General features: G+C 40.1%; 1 long non-coding RNA gene across 1 annotated transcript in view; it reads left to right on the top strand.

Moving 5' to 3' along the window:
* LOC138752806 (uncharacterized) overlaps positions 1-17612 on the top strand; it is a 37563-nt gene extending 19951 nt beyond the window's left edge. The window contains exon 3 of the long non-coding RNA XR_011350957.1: positions 17443-17612. This is a non-coding gene — a long non-coding RNA (uncharacterized lncRNA). The remainder of the gene's footprint in view (positions 1-17442) is intronic.
* The last annotated feature ends 761 nt before the right edge of the window (positions 17613-18373 follow it).

The following is an 18373-nucleotide window of genomic DNA, read 5'->3' as shown; positions in this document are numbered from 1 at the left end:
GTCCTGGACCTGTTCATCTTCCTGGATGTGGCCCGAACCGGGCTCCTACCTGCCCTTCTTAGCCATCATCCACAGATCCAATAGGTAGTTGTAAATCGACTCTCTGGGCTGTTGGTGGCATAGGGTGAGCTGGTGCCTCACTAGGACCTCGTTCAGGCCCTTCATGTAGCGGGCCTGCAGCACCTCGAACGTGACCTCATACGTCGGGCAGTCTCGGACGACTGCATACCCCTTTGTCCCTACCCTTGAAATGAGTGCAAAATCTGGAGCTTGTTTGTGTGGAAGACGTCCCTGGTCAAATTCAGGTAGGCTTCAAAGCCATCTAGCCAATATCCTCAGCCGCATCGGGGGACTGCAGATCTATTAACAGCAACCTGGACTTGAGCAACGCCTCCATCCTTGTTTGTAAGCTAATAAAATTGTAGCGTAGATAAAAGCTCACACTTGACTGGAGGGAGATCTAACGCTTCTATTAGCTTACAACACAGGTAGGGTTCACAAACAGGCTTCAGAGGGGTTCTGGGTTTAGGTGGGAAACCAGGGTTATATACGGGCCCCTGGGGTTGGAGCCAGAAGGCAGGACCAGTCATTGGTACAACACACTTCTTGTTAATCCCAGTTCACTATACTGCCATGCTCACGGCGCTGCCCAATGCATCCATGATGGAGTATGCAAGTGTTACTTATGGCTTAGGCTCAGACATGGTAATGGATCTATGTTCTGGTAGCCAGAGAGAGAATGAGATGTGTATATCTAATACAAGCATTCTGAAGAAAAGGTAAGACATTTAAAAAAAAACCTTTCAGTGAGGCAGCTCGCTGTTATTAAGATCATCATCTGTTGTTCTGAATGAAGCCCTCTGGGCAAGATCAGAAGGAGCTTGACAGATTACAGAGTAAAATACGATACCAGAACAGTTAGTGTAGAATATTACAGGCAAAATGAGAATAGGAGGAAGTAGATTGTGTACAAATACGTATCAGAACTAGCAGACTAGCTTGAGAACTGCTTTCATAATACAACAAGGCCTAAAGCTATTCAAAACTAACGTGTTGTTCCAATGCAGAAAATAATGAATTTTGTCATTGATAACAAAATAGAAAAGCTTGCTTTTCAGTTGTACTGAGTAAATTGTACCCATTCTGTTCACTTAATAATCTATTTAGGTCCACAATTCCAATACTGAGAATCAACCTCAGCGCAAGGTGTATTCTGGATGTAGTTTCCAGTTTCTCTGAAGGCTCTGAGGAAACATGCTGCAGACGACAACATAAATGTTTCTCCCTTGTCGATCATTCTCTTGCTCCTTGATTTTGAGCAGAAAAAGTATGGCCTTGCACATGATGTTAATATTGTTCAACCATCAAAATTAAAGCAGATTAAAGCAGATAAGAGTTTGTTGTCGTGTATTGCCCAATGTATATATGCTGTGAAATGTTTCACCTGCTGCAGCTGACCCAGTACGTTATTAAAAATAAATTGTGATAGTGTGCAAAAAAATTAAATTAAAAAGAAATATTAAATACAAAAAAGATATATAATTAATATTTTCAGTTAGCATTATGCAAGAAAAAAAATTGGTGCCATTATAATAGCAAGGACAGTCCTATTTGTGGTGTCAGACTAGTTTATGATTAGTGTAGTAAGGAGAGGTTCAAGTGTCTGAAGCTACTGGAGAGAAACTACTCCTGAGCCTTTAGGGGTTGATCTTAAGGCTTCTGAAGTTAGCAGTGAGAAGAGGTTTTGCCCAGGATACTCGGGGTCCTTTATGATGTTGGCTGTCTTCTTGAGGCAGTGCCTCACATAGATGTCTTCATTGGATGGGAGGACAACATTTCTGATGGACCTGGCTACCTTCTGCAGCCATCTACATTCCTAGGCACTTGAATTTCCAAACCACATTGTGATGCAACCAGCAACTATATTTTCCACAGTACACATCTTTAGAAGTTTGATAAAGTACTTGATCGCGAGCCAAGTCTCCTCAGAGTTCTTAGAAAGTAAAAGCGTTGTTATGCCCTCTTCACAGTTGCCTCAATGTGTTGGGTTCAGGAAAGTTCTTCTGATATGTGGACTCCCAGAAACTTGAAAGTACTAACCCTCTTCACTTCTGTCCTATCAATACAGGCAGGCATGTGGTCTGTCAGCTTCGGCTCCCTGAAATAGTTTTAAAGGAAATAATTGTCCCCCACCATCTGCACCATCTGCAATGGATAATGCAATTTTCCAGTGATAATTGTTCTCAAAATATTTGTCCCCTGTTGCACAAGCCAGGTGGACATTTTGAGAGATCTGCTTTTATTCTATTGATCTCAAAAATGCATGAGTTTTCTTTTAATTTATTAAGGAGACATGTTGGCATTTTTGGCCCTTCAATATTTTCCTCTGAAGGTTTCCAAAGCTGAAGGGTGGTGAGGGACGAGCTCCCACTACTACACAAATGCTCTTCGTGGTGTTTGTCTCAAATAGCTTCTGACAACCAAGTCCAACTCCTGGCCTTCATGTGTGGTCTAGGTTTTATGCCTGATTGAGCTGTTCTCACTGATAGGAGAAGGGGCAAAGATGGGCCACTGGCATCTTGAAACAAGTGGTTTTGGGCAGATGGGGCTCATTACCTACTGAAAGCTAGGGAAATCTCCGATATCAAACTGTCGTTTCCTTGTGGCTATACCCGCTTACAGGAAAGGCTTTAGGAGTAAACCTGAGGAAAAATCTGGTGTCAGAGTCCCGAAGGGGCCTAGCTGCTATACCCAGCACCGGCTCAGCAACTCCTGCGATGCTGCTTGCACCAAACTGTATTGAATTTCATAATTTCTTTGGATCTAAGTGAGGTGGGGGTGGCGGTGGGGGTGTGGATCCCACTGCATGGAGAACAGAGGGATCTCCATATCAAATCTGTCCTGCTTGCGCCCTGGAGAGGGCACTCCATAGTGACTACCAGAGGCGCAAAACCCGGGGTCGACCATGATCAATGGAGGCCACACACACTCAATATTTTCCTTTGGACTTAAGAAGCTGTTACGGTACATCCACATTGATAGGTCTAGAGTCACATAAGGGTGGGATAAGGTAAGGATGGCCTCAAAAGTGGATGTCCTTTCTTTTAATTTATTAATAAAACGACAGCATTTGTGGAAAATATTGATTTTCCTTTGAACTGAAGAAGCAGATACAGTACATCCAGATGGGTCAGTCGCATACTTTATGGGTGAGATAAGGTAAGGATGGCAGATTTCCGTCCTTGAACAATGTAGGCAAACCAGATTTTTTTATATCACAATTCAATAGGATTTTTTTTGCTTCTTAAAATTGAAGCTAACCTTTTTTTGACTCTAGATTTACTAAATTAATTGAATTTGATTTCCCAAGCTACTTTGCTGGAATTCAGTGGCCAATGGTCCAGAACTTGGGCAGCTCTAACTCAAAATTTAATTGCTGTACTAGTTTACTCACATGGTCATTACCAATCCATCTGATCTTCATTGGTATTGTCTCATTCTTTTGATGTGTATAAAGCATTATGTGTACCAAACTGGAGTCATATCTAGCCACTCAGCAAGTGTGGCAGGGTGTGCACACCATCATCCTATAATACAAAACTAAGCTGTACCATTATCAGCAATATATCTCTTGTGGACACGTTCGATTTTTTTTTCTCTGGTCACTTTGAAATCTTGACTGACCATTTAAATACATGGATCCTGACTGAACAGCTGAGTTCCTCCAGATCTAATTATTTACTGAACATTTCCTTATCTGCTGTCTGTCGTTTTCATGATGTACTCCTGGATAAACTTGAAGTAAAAAAAAAGTGGTAGTAGCATGACGTCAATAATGGCTGGAGTGGCTGGGCCAGTTGCTTGCTGGCCAATACTTCATGAGCTAAAGATCTTTTATGTGTGATTGGCACATTAAAAGGTGCGTGCAAGCAGATGCAATTTTTATGCACAGATTTTTAAACATCATTATCTCTTATTTTCTTATGGTCCGTAGCTTCATGAACTTCCAAGACAGGTACGCTCCTGTAATTCTGAGATCAGATTTAAACATTCTGCCTGAAGTAGATTTACCTTCATTTCTCAAGACCTAAAGGTCTGCTATTCCACCTTGTTCTTTTTTTAAATACCTTTCTCTTTGATCAAGCTTTTTGTCACCTGCCTAAATATCTTATTAACAATGCCCCTACAAAGAGCATTGAGATCTTATCACTAGATTGAAGATACTGCATAATTGGAAGGCATTGTTTCTGCAGCTGATATATGAATAAGGCTTGACACACCACCGTAACAGGAAGGATTTTGGTGTAAAGCCCACAGTGTGGGGGTACATTTGGTCAATATCAATGTTCCGTCTTTGGCCAAGAATTTATTTTAGCAAATCATTTCAGACTCTACTGCATCGTCTCACTCTGAAGCACAGAGATGATCTCTTTTTCATTTATCCTCTTTATAATTCATATTGCCTAATATTGCTTACTGATGTGTGTAGTGGAGCACAATTTGCGGTCTTGAGGACATTAATCTTTTTCTTATTTTCCATTCTTGCTATTTCAACTGATATTTTGGCTTGAGTTGCATTTAAGGAATAGATATTCAGAAAACTACAAAGGACACCATTGATTTTATCAATCCTTTTCTGTTTTTTTAAAAATTCAGTAATTCCCTGCAACATTGTCTCACAGTTTTGTTCATTTCACTTGACCTGGTGTTTGCTATGGTTATTCCTGCTGGAGAATCAATTTCTGCTTCTTGTTTTTCTTTGTTTGTTGTTATAGCCAATTTGGAATTCTACTCGTGATTGCAACAGGATATTATAATGATTTGCAAATCCCCAGTAATTACTTCTGTGAGACTTTTGTATGATCTTAATAATTAACTATCTAGGCTCTGATCATTTTTTTCTCTCAACAAGTGAAAGGATACTATTGTTAGAAAATGCAGAGTTGAATTCAGACCAGGGTATTTTAATGATTATTATAAATACTACAATAAAATCCATGGTATCTGTCACCAATGGTTAAGTGAATTTTTTGGTTGCTTGAGATTGTGCATTGCGTGAACTAACAGCGAGGCACACCAAATTTAAGCTTCAATGATTTTCATGCTGGTTGCTTGAGGCTGCCAGTTGCTTGAATTCTGGATAACAGGGGTTATACTGTATATTGTTGAGCATGGAGCAAGGAAAGTGTACACTTCAATGGACAAGCAACACCTTGGTAAACAAGAAATCTGCAGATGCTAGGGTCCAGTGCAGTACACAACTGAGCTGGAGAAACTCAGCAGTCATGGATTCTCATTGATTACATGGATGCTGTATGACTGGCTGAATTTCTCCAGCCCCTTTATGTGAAACTTTCACATCTAATTAATTTAACTGTGATTATGTCAGAGAATGAAATAGAATAGGTGAGGTTTTGAGCCAAAACCCTTTGTCAATTCTGGTTAGCTAAGACCAACAGTTTCTCCAACAAGGTAAAACACTGTGGTTGAAGTAAAAACACATTGCTGTAGAAATTCAGCAGGTCCAACAGTTTATTTCATATAGCAAAGATAAAGATGCAAAACCAACGTTTCGGCCTTGAGCCCTTCATCAAGGTATGAGTAAAACATAGGCAAAAAATGGTGTGGGGGGAGGGAGAAGAGGCAGGGGAAGGAGCACAGGCCCAAAGGCAGGAGGTAATAGGTGGATGATGGAGGGAGGGCACAGCAGAAGACAGGAGAAGGGGGGATGGTTCTATATATGGAGAGGGAAGGGGGTGGAGAGCTGGATGGAAAATGATAAGAAGGCAGAGGGATAGAGAAGAGACAGGGAACAGGGAGTGGAGAGCAGAAACCAAAGTTATCTTTATCTTTAATATATAAAGTACACTATTTGACCTGCTGAGTTTCTCCAACATTGTGTTTTTACCTTTAATTCTCCAACAAATCATGTTTGGCTTCCAATTCCTCCAATTGCAATCTTCTGTGTTCTTTGGGGTGACTGTATCATCACTTGAGCTATTTTCTTAATCTTCTTTGCTGCATGATGCCCCAAAAAACTCCTCACTGGAATTATGCTAATTTACAGGGATGAATGGGAAGTTAATCGATCTCCACCACCTCCCTTCCAAATCCAAGGTAAATCAAAGCTCAAAGCTGAGCATAGAATACAGATATTGCTTACATATCGTTTAGTAAGATCGTGGTTGATCTAATATTGGTCTCAGGTAAACCCGCTGGGTCTCAACACCCCTCTCCGTAATTGGTTTCTGGACTTCTTAGTGGAAAGACTACGGCCTTTCCAGCTTGGAGACAGAATGCCAACCACCTCAGGGCTGTGTGCTCATTCTGTTCATGCTACTGACTCATGATTACATCACCAGATCCAGCTCCAGTTTGCAAATGACACAATAGTAGTTGGCCTCACTTAACAACAAGTCACACAACAGAAAAAAAGGTTGAAAATCTCGTGATAAGAAGGTGTGAGATAACAACCTGAGTCCCATGCACAAAGACAAAGGAGATGATCAAAGACTAGGAACAACCACCTTCCTCTACACATCAATAACTCTGTAGAGAAGCAAATGGAGAATATCAAGTTCTTGGAGTTCACTTAATTAGTGACCTAGACACACAACATCTCCTCGCTTATCAGGAAGGTGCAACAGCGACTGCATTTCCTGAGAAGAATGAAGTGGGCAAAGCCACCGGCCACCATTATGTCAACCTCCTTCAAGAGCTCTGTCGAGAGCATCCTCCCTGCTGCATCACAGCATGGTACAGTTGCTGCAGAGAAATGGATTGGATGTCAATCAACAGGACCACAAAAGTGGCAGAGAGGATCACTGGAGTCTCCCTCCTCCCATCAATGTGATCTACCAGGATCTGAAGAGGGTGCACAACATAATTGAGAACCCCTCCCACCCTGCACACAGCATCTTTCAACTGCTCCCATTACAGTCAGTTTGTTTAAATTTGTTATCTGTTTACAGTTTAATCCCCTGATTTGTCATAGCTGACCTAATTGTTTCATCAATATATTCCCATTTACTTGAGTACAATGCATGTCCTTGTAAACCTTTCCTCTCCATTTGGTGCTTAAGTAACTTTTAAGCATTGTAATTGCATCACATTGAAGGGAATGTGGGGAGATTAAAATGGGTTCAGTTTTGGATTGGTGTAAATTGATGTTTGCCATTTGACATCGAATCAGTGGCCGAAGAGCCTGTTTCCATGATCTTGGTATCCAGTTTTATATGACAGAGTTTGGTGTTCCAAGCCTAAGCAATATCATCCATGAAGCCAAATTGGAATCATCTGACTTCTTTGATATTGTAAACAAGCTCCTTGGAGGGTGTGAGATTTGCCAAAGTATATGATTTTCCAAACACAACAGCCTGCTTCTCCAATCACCCACATTCCACACTTCTCAGTGAAAATTGCTTGCGATCTCATCCTTTCAAGAGCTTATGCCTTTGATTTCCTGACTCCCAATTTGGATGAAGACCACTCATCCCCTGCTTTGCACCATGTTCAATTCTCAGTTTCATTGTACTGTGACGGGTTATGTAATATTTTATATTGTATATAGATATGTTTTAAAGGAGATAAATTGTGGCAGATTTTTTTAATAGTGCAGGTCACAAACAAATACAACACTTCAAAACAGATCTCATTTAAAATGCCAGAGCTCTGCTCAAGCCAGACAGTTCAGGCTCCACGTGCCTTTGCAAATACTTTGAAGAATGCCTATAGAGACTTTACAAAGAGGTGTTAATTGGACAGGCTGTGGAGTAATGGATTATTGTTTTGGAAAGCAACAGATTAACTCAGAAGATTAGGTCCGGTGTTGCAGTCTGTCTGAATGCATTTTGCTGTTCTAAGAGGATCATATGGTTTTCTCTGAGTGAGTGAGAGAGAGAGTTAGAGAATTCAGTTCTACTGTTCAGCAGTAGCAACTGGGACTGGAACAGGACAAGCTGGCGATCTTGTGGAAAAACCCCATTTTGAAGATAAGTTGTGAGTTCTTAGTTCAGCCTGGTCAAAGCCCTTGTGGTCCATACAAGAGCAGATGACTGGCTGAATTATGTTTAACTTGAAATAAGGGAAACAAAAAGGAACTCAATGGCCACCTGGATGAAAGAGGTTATCATCTGGAAAACCCTGAGAGGGAAGTTTCTTCAGCGAGACACTGAAGTGGCTGATCAGAAGGAATCAGTTTTTGTCCAACAAGCAACAAATCTCTCTCTGAAAACCAACAAGAATCTTCCTGAATGGTAACCATTTTCCTTTCGATCACCAAAGCCTGGTGAACTTTATAAAGGTAAAATTCTGTGCACAGGATAATTGGCCCACAACCAATTAACTTGGAGGAATGAGAAGTGAAATTGAACTGTGATTTAACTTACTCACACATTACATACACGTACGCTTAAAATTAGAAGGGGGTTAAGTTAGGTTAACTAAGTTAATAGTAATAAGTTAGAGTTTGATCCTGTTTTCATGTTTAAAGATAATTAAAAGCAAATTTTGATTAAGTAACCATTTGTCTTGGTGAATTTCTATTGCTGCTGGGTTTTGGGGTCCTCTGGCTTCATAAGAGTACCCCTAATATAAATGCCATAAATGTGGTTGTAAGTATAGATTAAGTGATGATGGCTTTTATCATCACTTCTCTTTGTATTCTATCACTACTGGCCAGGTTTCAATTGTTGATTGATAAAGAAAGGTGGATGGAGGTGGTGCACATTCGTAACATTCACAGTAAATAAATTAAACCTAGAATGGTGAGAACTAGGGTTGGTTATAATAAGATGGCGATCCTCCAGGGTTTTTGTCTGCAGCTCATCACAGTCACAGTATTGGCAGATTCTGTAATGGTGAAAACCACCTCATTCTTCAAGGTAAGGTTCTGCAGTCTATTCCCCACTGGTTAGCTGGATATGGCTGCAATTACTCACAGTCTCTTTCTACAAGGAATGATGATGAGTTGAAGGGTAACATATCCAGATGTGCATGCACACTGTGTGATGCAGCCATGATACTTGCAGTGGTAAGAAGTGTATGAGGATACAGCGGAAGGCATGAATTTTCAATACAAGACAGGGGTTGCCAGTTTATGAATAGTGGGGAATGATACATTCTGAAAGGCGTTTCATAGCTCTTTGTTCAGGGAAGTCACACTGGAAAATGAATTGATTTGGATTCAGTCATTTTTTTGGAGCATTGTATCTAGACCATCAGGGATCCTTGATCAAACATTGGATTGCTGGAGGAACTCAGCAGATCAGACAGTATCCAGGGTAGAAATGGTCAGTCAACATTTTAGATCTGAGTGTTCATAAAGACAAGAGAGTAGGAGGTGACATTACTCATATACTTGGGGCAAGAATCTGGGGCAGGGACCAGATGATAGAAGTTTTAATAGGTATGAGATAAGTAAGAGGATAGACCATAAAGGAGATTGGGGGGATGGAAGGAAAGGATTTTTTTAAACACAGGAGTGCATGAAAAAAAGAAATGGAAACAATAAAACCTGATGAGGATGAGGATTCCTTTAAACTGGAAAAATCAGTGTTCATAGCATTAGGTTTAAGGCTGTCCAGGAGGAATATGACATGTTGTTCTTCGATTTTACATCAGACTTCACCATGAAAATGGATAAAACAAACAACAGCCATGTTGCTGTAGGAGTGGATGGGGGAGTTAAAATGGTGGACTGTAGGAAGCTCAGATATAGACCCACAAACAGATTGTAGGTGTTCAGCACAACAGTCTTCCAATCTTGATCCAGGGGACTAATGGACTTGGAAGTCTCCCCTGAATACTTCCGTGTGGCTTTGACAACAGCTATGTTTTCTTCCCAAAAACTATTAGTGTTTTTTTAACTCCATGTATTAGCTGAAACATAACATGATTACAAGACCACCAAATATCCACCTGTATTACTGACATAGCACATTTGTTGCTTGATGCGCCAACCAGAGAAAATTTTCAAAGATGAGTTGCCCCGACAGGTTGAAAAGAAGATAAGAAATAGGAGCATGATTAGGCCATACAGCCTGTGGAGGGTATGCCTGCTTCACCAATCAATGAGATTATGGCTGATCTGATGAGAGGCTCATCTCCACCTAACTGCTTTTTCCCTATATCCGTTACTATGTTAAAATCTATCCAACCTTGTCTTAAATATATTTACTGAGGTCGCCTCCACTGCTTCAATGGATAGGGAATTCCACAGATTCACCATCCTCTGGGAAAAGCAGTTCCTCGTCATCTCCATCCTAAATCTACCACCCTGAATCTGGAGGCTATGTCCCCTAGTTCTGGATTCTCCTACAAATATAAACAACTTACCTACCTCTGTCTCATTAATGCCTTTGAAATGTTTATATATTTCTATGAGATCCTCTTTTATTTTTCTAAATTCCAATGAGTACAGTCCCAGATGACTCAAACTCTCTTCCTTCATTCCTGGAATCAACCTTATGAATCTCCTCAGCATTGCTTCCAAAGCCATCCTTCCTCAAGTAACTGCATGCAGTACTACAGATACAGTCTCACCTTAAGGAACCTTACAGGAATGAAAGGCATAGATAATATGGAGGGAGGTAAGTTGTTTACATTAGTACAGTTGACACACAATTGAAATTAAATAAATACCAAAAAGAATTTATTAAAATAGCCCTAGCGGTAGCTAGAAAATGTGTGGCAGTAACTTGGAAATCAGATGTGTCTTTGGGAATGGGTAGATGGCCAAACTGAAATAGGTAGTTGTATACCACTTGAAAAGATTACAATATAATTTAGTAATACATTTGAAAATTTTCAAAAAATTTGGGAATCATATTTACAAATTGTAGGAATTAAGTTGTAATCACCCAACCTGAACTTTTTGACTTTTAAAAGTCAGAAAATTAAGATAGTTTTAATAAGTTTTTATAAATATTATCCAGATGTTTTCTTTCTTTTTTTTCCCCCTTCTTTTCTATTGGGTTGTTGGGGGGAGGGCGGAGGATGGAAGGGGGAATTTAAAAAAATTCACTATGTATTAATTTTTCACTATTTTTAAATATGGAATTTATGTATTTTTAATGCATATGTAAAATTAAGTAAAATTAAAACAACATTAATATAGTTTCAGCATAACATCCCTGCTCTTAAATTCAATCATTCAAACAGGTTAGAATATAAAACACTGTATGGGCCTGTCAGCTCTCGATGCTGGGCCAATCCATCTATTCTTTAAAATACAAGTACTAAACTCTTCCTATCCTGCTAACCTCTATTTTTCTTCCATCCACAAAAGAATCCTTTAAGTGCCCCTAATGTTTCAACCTCCACCACCATCTCTGCCAAGGCATTCTAGGCACTAACAACCCTCTGTGTAAAACACTTATCCTCCCTTCACTTCATACATATGTCCTCTGTTTTTTGCTATTCCTGACCTGGGGAAAATATGTTTGATCTCCACCCTATCTATGCTTCCCATAATCTTGCAGACCTCCTCTTATTCTTTTCCATTCCAAAGAGATAAGTTCCAGCTCTACTAACCTTGCTTCATAAGACTTATTTTCCAATCCGGGCAACATCCTAGTAAATCTCTTCTGCATCCTCTCCATAGCTTCCACATCCTTCATATAATGAGGTGACCAGAACTGAACTAAGTGTGCTCTCACCAAAGATATGTAGAGTTGCAACATGACCTCTCAACTCTTGAATTCAATCCCCCTATTAATGAAGCTCAACATCCCATAGGCCTTCTTACCTATCCTATCAACCTGCGCAGCAACTTTGAGGGATGCATGGATTTGGAACCTAAGGTCCCTCTATTCATCCACATTATTAAGTTAACGATCATTAACCTTATATTCAGCCTCCTGATTTCTTATTAAAAAATGCTTCACCTCACACTTATGAACACCATTTCCTACTTTTCTGCCCAGCTCTGCAGCCTGTCTACATCCTTTAGTAATCTACATTGATCTTCACTAACCCATACTGCCGTCTCTTCATCTAGGTCATTTATAAAAATCACAAAAAAGGAGGAGATCCCAGAATAGATCCTTGAGGCACTCCACTAGTTACTGACCTCCAGGCAGAATCCTTTCTGTAGTGACTGTTTTTCTTTATAATCACCTAAAGGAGTTAGAATGTTGTTGTCTATGATTCATTCAAACAAATCTGTACTAAAGTTGAGTTGAGTTTTCCACAGTTAATTTGACATTATTATCAGTTGCTATATATTGTTACAAGCCATTAAAACTTTATTAGATGGTACCAAACTTTATTAAACATTCAATAAAAAGTTGTCTGAACATTCTAAATTTCTTACCATTTCAGAGAACAAAGAAAATTTACTAAAATTAACTGACCTGGTTATCTCTCTCAAAGGCAAGCTATAACTTTCAATATGGCTGTTGCCAGGAGATAGCATGAAATATATTAAACAGTTGCTTGAAAGCTACAAAATAGAATTTGCTTTCAAGAACTACATATTAGCCCTTCCACTTTCCTTCCACTATTACTCTACTTTTTACATGCAAGCCAATTTTTTTTTATCCACATAGTCAAGGTTCCATGGACCCCATGTCTCATGACTTTCGAAATGAGTCTCTCATGGTGAACCTTGTCAAAAGCCTTACTAAAATACATACAGACCGTAACAACTACATTTCCCTCATCAAGTTCTTTTGTAACCACCTCAAAAAATTCAATTAGGCTTGTGAAACATGATCGTCCCTTCACAAAGCTATGCCAACTATCCTTGAGTAGACTGCTCTTCTCCAAATTCTCATAGATCCTATTCTTAAGAATCCTTTAGTTGGAACTTTATTCCTTGGCGCATCAGAGAATGAAGGAAAATTTGATTGATGTATGCAAATTTATGAGGAGTATTGATAGGGTAATTGCAAACAGGCTTTTTCCACTGAGGTTGGTTGAGACAAGAATGAGAAGTGTAGGGTGAAAGGTGAAAAGTTTAAGGGAAACATTTTAGGGAATGTCTTCACTCAATGTTGTGAGAGTGTGGAACAAGCAGCCAGCAGATAAGTGGATGGAAGTTTGATTTTGACATGAAAAATAAATTGTAATTAGGTATATGCATGGGAAGGGTATGGAGGGGTCTGGTCTAGATGTGTATTGAAAGGGCTTGTAGTGTTTTATAGCTCTATGGTTCTAACTAAATTCTGTGAACTCTTCTCTTTCCTGCACATCTGCCCTAATCCCTCCCCTCCACCTGACACAATAAAGATAGGGTTCCCTTGACCTTATCTACCATGCCACCAGCCTCTCCATTCAACATATCATTCCCTGTAATTTCCACTACACAGGAAGTTTGATCCCATACCAGACACATCTTCCCCTCCTGTCTCCTCTCTGCTTTCTGTAAGGATTGTTCCCTCCATGGATCCCTCATCCACTCATTCTTTCCCATCAATAGCCCCATTAGTACCTATCCCTGTGACCATAAGAAGTGCGACACTTGCACTTACACCTCTTCCCTCACTACTATACAAGTCCTAAATAGTCCTTCCAAGTGAAGCAATACTTCACTTGTGAATCTGTGGGGGTTATTTACTGCATCTGGTTCTCCCGATGCAGCCTCCTCTACATTGGGAAGACTGGATGCTGACTGTGAGATTGCTTCATTGAGCAGCTTCACTCTGTCCACTATAACAGCAAGGACCTCAAGTAGTCAACCACTTCAATTATTCTCTTCATTACACGTCATATCTGTCCATGGCCTCAAACACTGCCATGTTGAGGTCACGCACAATTTAGAGGAACAGAACTTTATATTCATTCTCGGCAATCTCCAAACAGATGGCAGCCATGTTGAGTTCTCCAGTTTCTTCTCCTCTGCCATCTCCCGTATCCCTTCTCAGTTTCTTTCTATTCCACCCTCCCAACTTTACCTGTTAGCTGTGTTCCTCAAGCTTCTCCTTCCCATTTCTTCCTCCACCTTTTTATTTAGGTGTCTGCCTGATTTTCAACACTCCTCCAGAAGGGATCAGGCTCGAATCATCGACTGCCCTTGACTTCCCATGTATGCTGTGTGACCTATTGTGTCTCTCCAGCACTTTTTGTGCATCGCACTCAATCCTGACATCTGCAGATTTTCTTGTTCACCTCAACTGTAAATATTTACTATTTATTTACTTTTCTCTTCCTTTTATGTCTATTTTATTCCTCATGGTGCCTTAATTATACTTCATTTGTGTTAATGTGTTTTTAATAACTGGGAAACAGTAGCAAGTCAGACTTTCATTGTGTCTGTACATTGTACTTTGTTTTTTTTTTGATAAATTCTCACTCATCCATTAATTTATTCTAATGAAGCTCTGAATACTTGTGGAGCCTGTTCTCTCTTGGACTGCAATTTTTCCAGCAAATCCCTGATCAGTCCAAGTTCAGAATGGTACCCAGCATTTGTTACAACCACAACATGCCTCCTCTTTAAGGTAAAATATATATTTTTTAACTTTTAACAATATAGCACAATAGAAGACCATTTCAATCCATGAAATGCATGCTGCCCAATTGCACTTAATTAATCTCCCAACCCTAGAGAATGGAAGGAATCCAGAGGTTCCGTCCTCCCCCCCCCACCCCAAAAAATACACAGACAGGTCACATGGAAAATGTACAAACTCCATATGAAAAATGCTCAATTTGAACTCAGGTTGCTGGCACTCCGCAATGCTGTTGTTTTCATTATTACACCAACAGCTCTACCTTTACGCTTTATGGTGAGGTACAAAGCTTCAAGTGGTAATGGCCATTTATGAAATCAGATCTGTTACTGAGGGCAGAAGCTAAAGAACAGCACATTTGTGCTGGCTTCATGCTGTTTTCAAGTTCATGAACAACATGACAAAGTTGAAGATGAAGTTTGAAACCAAAGTACTATGAATATCAAAAATTTGAAGTAACATAAAAGATGCTGTAAGAGGTCAGAAGATTAGGAGAAACAGAATCAGTATTTCAGGTAATTGATCATGAATGAATATCATTGATCTGAGATAGTAATATTATTTTTCTTTCTTTCTGTGCCTCTACAACTGAGCACTTATAGTCTTTGCTTCATTTGAGTATAAGGTTGAATGCCACCTGTATTAGAAGTATTAGGTGAGGTTAACCATTCATTTATTTCTCCCACATATTTTTATTTACTTTCTAATTTTCCACCCCTGTATGATTTCATCTCCTAGATGATGCTTAGATTAAAGGACTGTATCCTCACGAAGGATGTTGTTTTTGGGGGAGGAAGAAATCAACAGTAGAATCTTGAGTTAACCAGAACAATAACAAGATCTTTGGTCCTTCAATTGTAGGAAATTGAGAGAAGGGAAAACCAGAGTGTGAAATCCAATGATCATTGGGGAATTAAAGATGGAGAGAGAGTGAGCAAATATAAATTCTTGGGAGTCATTATCTTGGTTACTCTTTTGCTGGAGCCAGTATCATAATGTCATCTTGAAGAAAGCACATTCAGCTCTTCTACTTCCTCAAGAGTTTACGGACATTCAATGTGACAATGAAAACTTTGGCAAACTTCTACAAATGTGTAGTGGAAAACGTGCTGTCCAGCTGCATCATGGCCTGAAATGTGGGCGGTGGTGTGGTGGAGTTTCGTGCCAGGAGTTAAGCAGGCTGTGTCAACAAGGCTGAGGTGAATTGAGCCCCTCTGTCCGGGATATCCAATGAGCAAGCAGTACTCTGGCGCAGGAGTCCATGGACATGTCCTTGAGGGGAATGGCCTCTGGCTATCTTGTGGCTTTGTCTACCACAGTGAGGAGATGCCGGGCCTTGCAGGAGATGGGGAGTGGGCCGACGATATTTACATGGATGTGGCCGACTGCACTGACTGTTGCAGCATTCATGCTTTTGTGTCCAGAGTTGTCTGGACCCATCGGTGTCATGGACCGTTAGCTAAACGGAGTCGAAAGAATGAGACCAGTATTCAGTGGGCTCGTCTACACTCCAGTTGTTAATTTTAACTTTGTGCGCTGCACCTTATAAGGCTGTCTGTAAATCTTGCCCTCATGCTGGAGGTGATGACATGCGGCAGCTCCATGTTTATGTGGATCCGGCATTGCCGGCGGAAGAGACACTCCCGCTGGTGACATCTTGATGCGGGTGTTCCACTGCACATAGAATGCAGAGCCAGTTTGCCTGCTGTCATGGATGTGCACCGCCACAGTATGAGCTTTGACCAATACTCAGCTGAACTTCACATGCGGAGTAAGTCTTGTGAATATAGAGATTTAGAGATTCATTCATCAAAGACAGAATAGTTTGTGGAATCCCCGATAATGGACTTAGAGAAAGACTTGTGTGAAAAATATTTGACTCTGGAAAAGGCTGTAAATATGTGTAGGGCAGCAGAGACCACATGATCACAAGCTAAGCAGCTGCACAAGGTAGACACAACAGTTAAAGAGCTGTACAGGATAGACACAAAATGTGCATGTGATGAAAACAGATAAGAAGAGCACCAGGAGGTTCCCAAAGCAACAACTAAGCAAAGAGGTAAGTTCAAACAGCAAATGCAGGAGGTGGAGAGGTAGATACATTCCAAAGATACATCCTATCTATGGAAAGTTCTGCTAAAAATGTGGGAGGAAGAATAATTTTGCAAAGAAGTGCTGCAAAGCAGGGGATACCAAGAGAAAGGTAGAGGAAGTGGAGGAAGACATTGAGGAATTTTTCATGGATGTACTACAGACTGCTGGTGGCAAAATGGAATGGATGTTTACTTGGTGTACCCAAGATCCGTGTGGATGAGACAGTGGCTTCTGTTGATCATGCATTTCAGGAAATGGAAGAACCTTCGGATTGTCAGCTCACTGATTTGATTTAATATCTAAGATAAAAAAATTTCAGTTTGAAAACATATGGGGTCCGTTCATAGAATATTAACATGGTTGGCGGTTTTGGGCTGCTCCAGTGATCATCTAGTCCGGCTTCTGGAGTAGCCATCCGATCCAGTTTTGTTGTTTCCTTGTTTTATTTTATATATATAGAAGTAACCTTGATTAAAGGAGGTGCTCAATTAGCTTTAGTTAGTTTTCAGGTTTTTTTTTCCTTTGTTTCATAATATAAGTTGATTAATTGGAGTTTATATATGATGGTCTTAGATGATAATATTAATAATAATTGATATTTTATCAAGTTATCGACAGATTTCTAATTATAAAATTCATGTGATTTTCATTTTTAATCTTAATAATTTTAAAAAACAATTAAATAAAATCTGAAATCTGAATCTGAATGTTGATTTTTGACTGATATAAGTTGGCAAATTGCCAGCACCGATGTTAAGAGATGAAGGCCCTCTTCCTGTGCTGTACAATATTATGCTTGGCACTTCAAGTCCATACCGACCTTCCAACATTTAGAGTTATATATCAATCATTCAATGTATTTTCAATTTCTGCACCTTCTCAACACTTTCCGCAGATTCTACACTGGGGAAAGTTTCAGTGGCCAGTTAATCTACCGAACTGCATGTCATGGTGATGTGGGAGGAAGCCAGAGCACCCGGAAGAACCTCACTTGGTCACCGAATGAATGTGCAAATCCCAGGGAGTTTGAGGTTGGGATTGAATTCCTGTCTCCGTTGCGGTGAGGCTATGGGTTGACGAGCCGTCCTATTATGCTCTCTGCATTTTTATTACCAAAATCAATAAAAAAGACAAAATATCAAAGTTTTTGTTATTCCTTGAGAACAAAGCTCTTCTTAATGGTCTGATTTGATGATCATCCTGAGTCACCGTTTCATATTCTGTTCCAGTGCTGTGCCCCTAACAGTGACCCACTCTCTCAACACAGCAAACATTCAGATGCTTATGCTAACATTTGACTGTGACCTGTTTGTCATCGTCACAAATGATATTGCTAAATCACCACAAAAATACTGATCAGGTATAATCATTTCATGAATCACCTTTACTTTTTCTGCAGTTTGAAGTCGGTAGACTTCCATACATTATCTACTTTAGCCAGACTTTCCAATTACCGCCAGCACGTAACCTACTGTACCAAAAATGCCACCACACTTGATCACTGCTACACCATGATAAGGAAGGTTTCGGATTCTCTCCTGAGACTGCATTTTCAGAAGTCAGATCATCTGGCTCTGCACCTTCTGCCTTCATACAGACAGAGCCAAAGAAGAGAGGCCCCAGAGATCAGGACAGCCAGAAAGTGGTCGTGGAAGGCTAATGAATGGTTACAGGACTGCCTCGAGTCAGTAGGTTCGATGATGTTCAAGAACTCACTGAGGGTCTGAATGATTACACCAGGACCGTTACAGACTTTATCAAAATAGTTGTGGACAAGTGTGTCCCCACCAAATCTTTCAGGTTTTCCCCAACTTGAAACTCTGGAT

This window comes from Narcine bancroftii, chromosome 2 (genome assembly GCF_036971445.1).
Source record: "Narcine bancroftii isolate sNarBan1 chromosome 2, sNarBan1.hap1, whole genome shotgun sequence".
NCBI classification, from domain to species: Eukaryota; Metazoa; Chordata; class Chondrichthyes; order Torpediniformes; family Narcinidae; genus Narcine; species Narcine bancroftii.
Note: the sequence above shows the minus strand (reverse complement) of the source record. Positions and strands in the feature narration are given on the sequence as shown.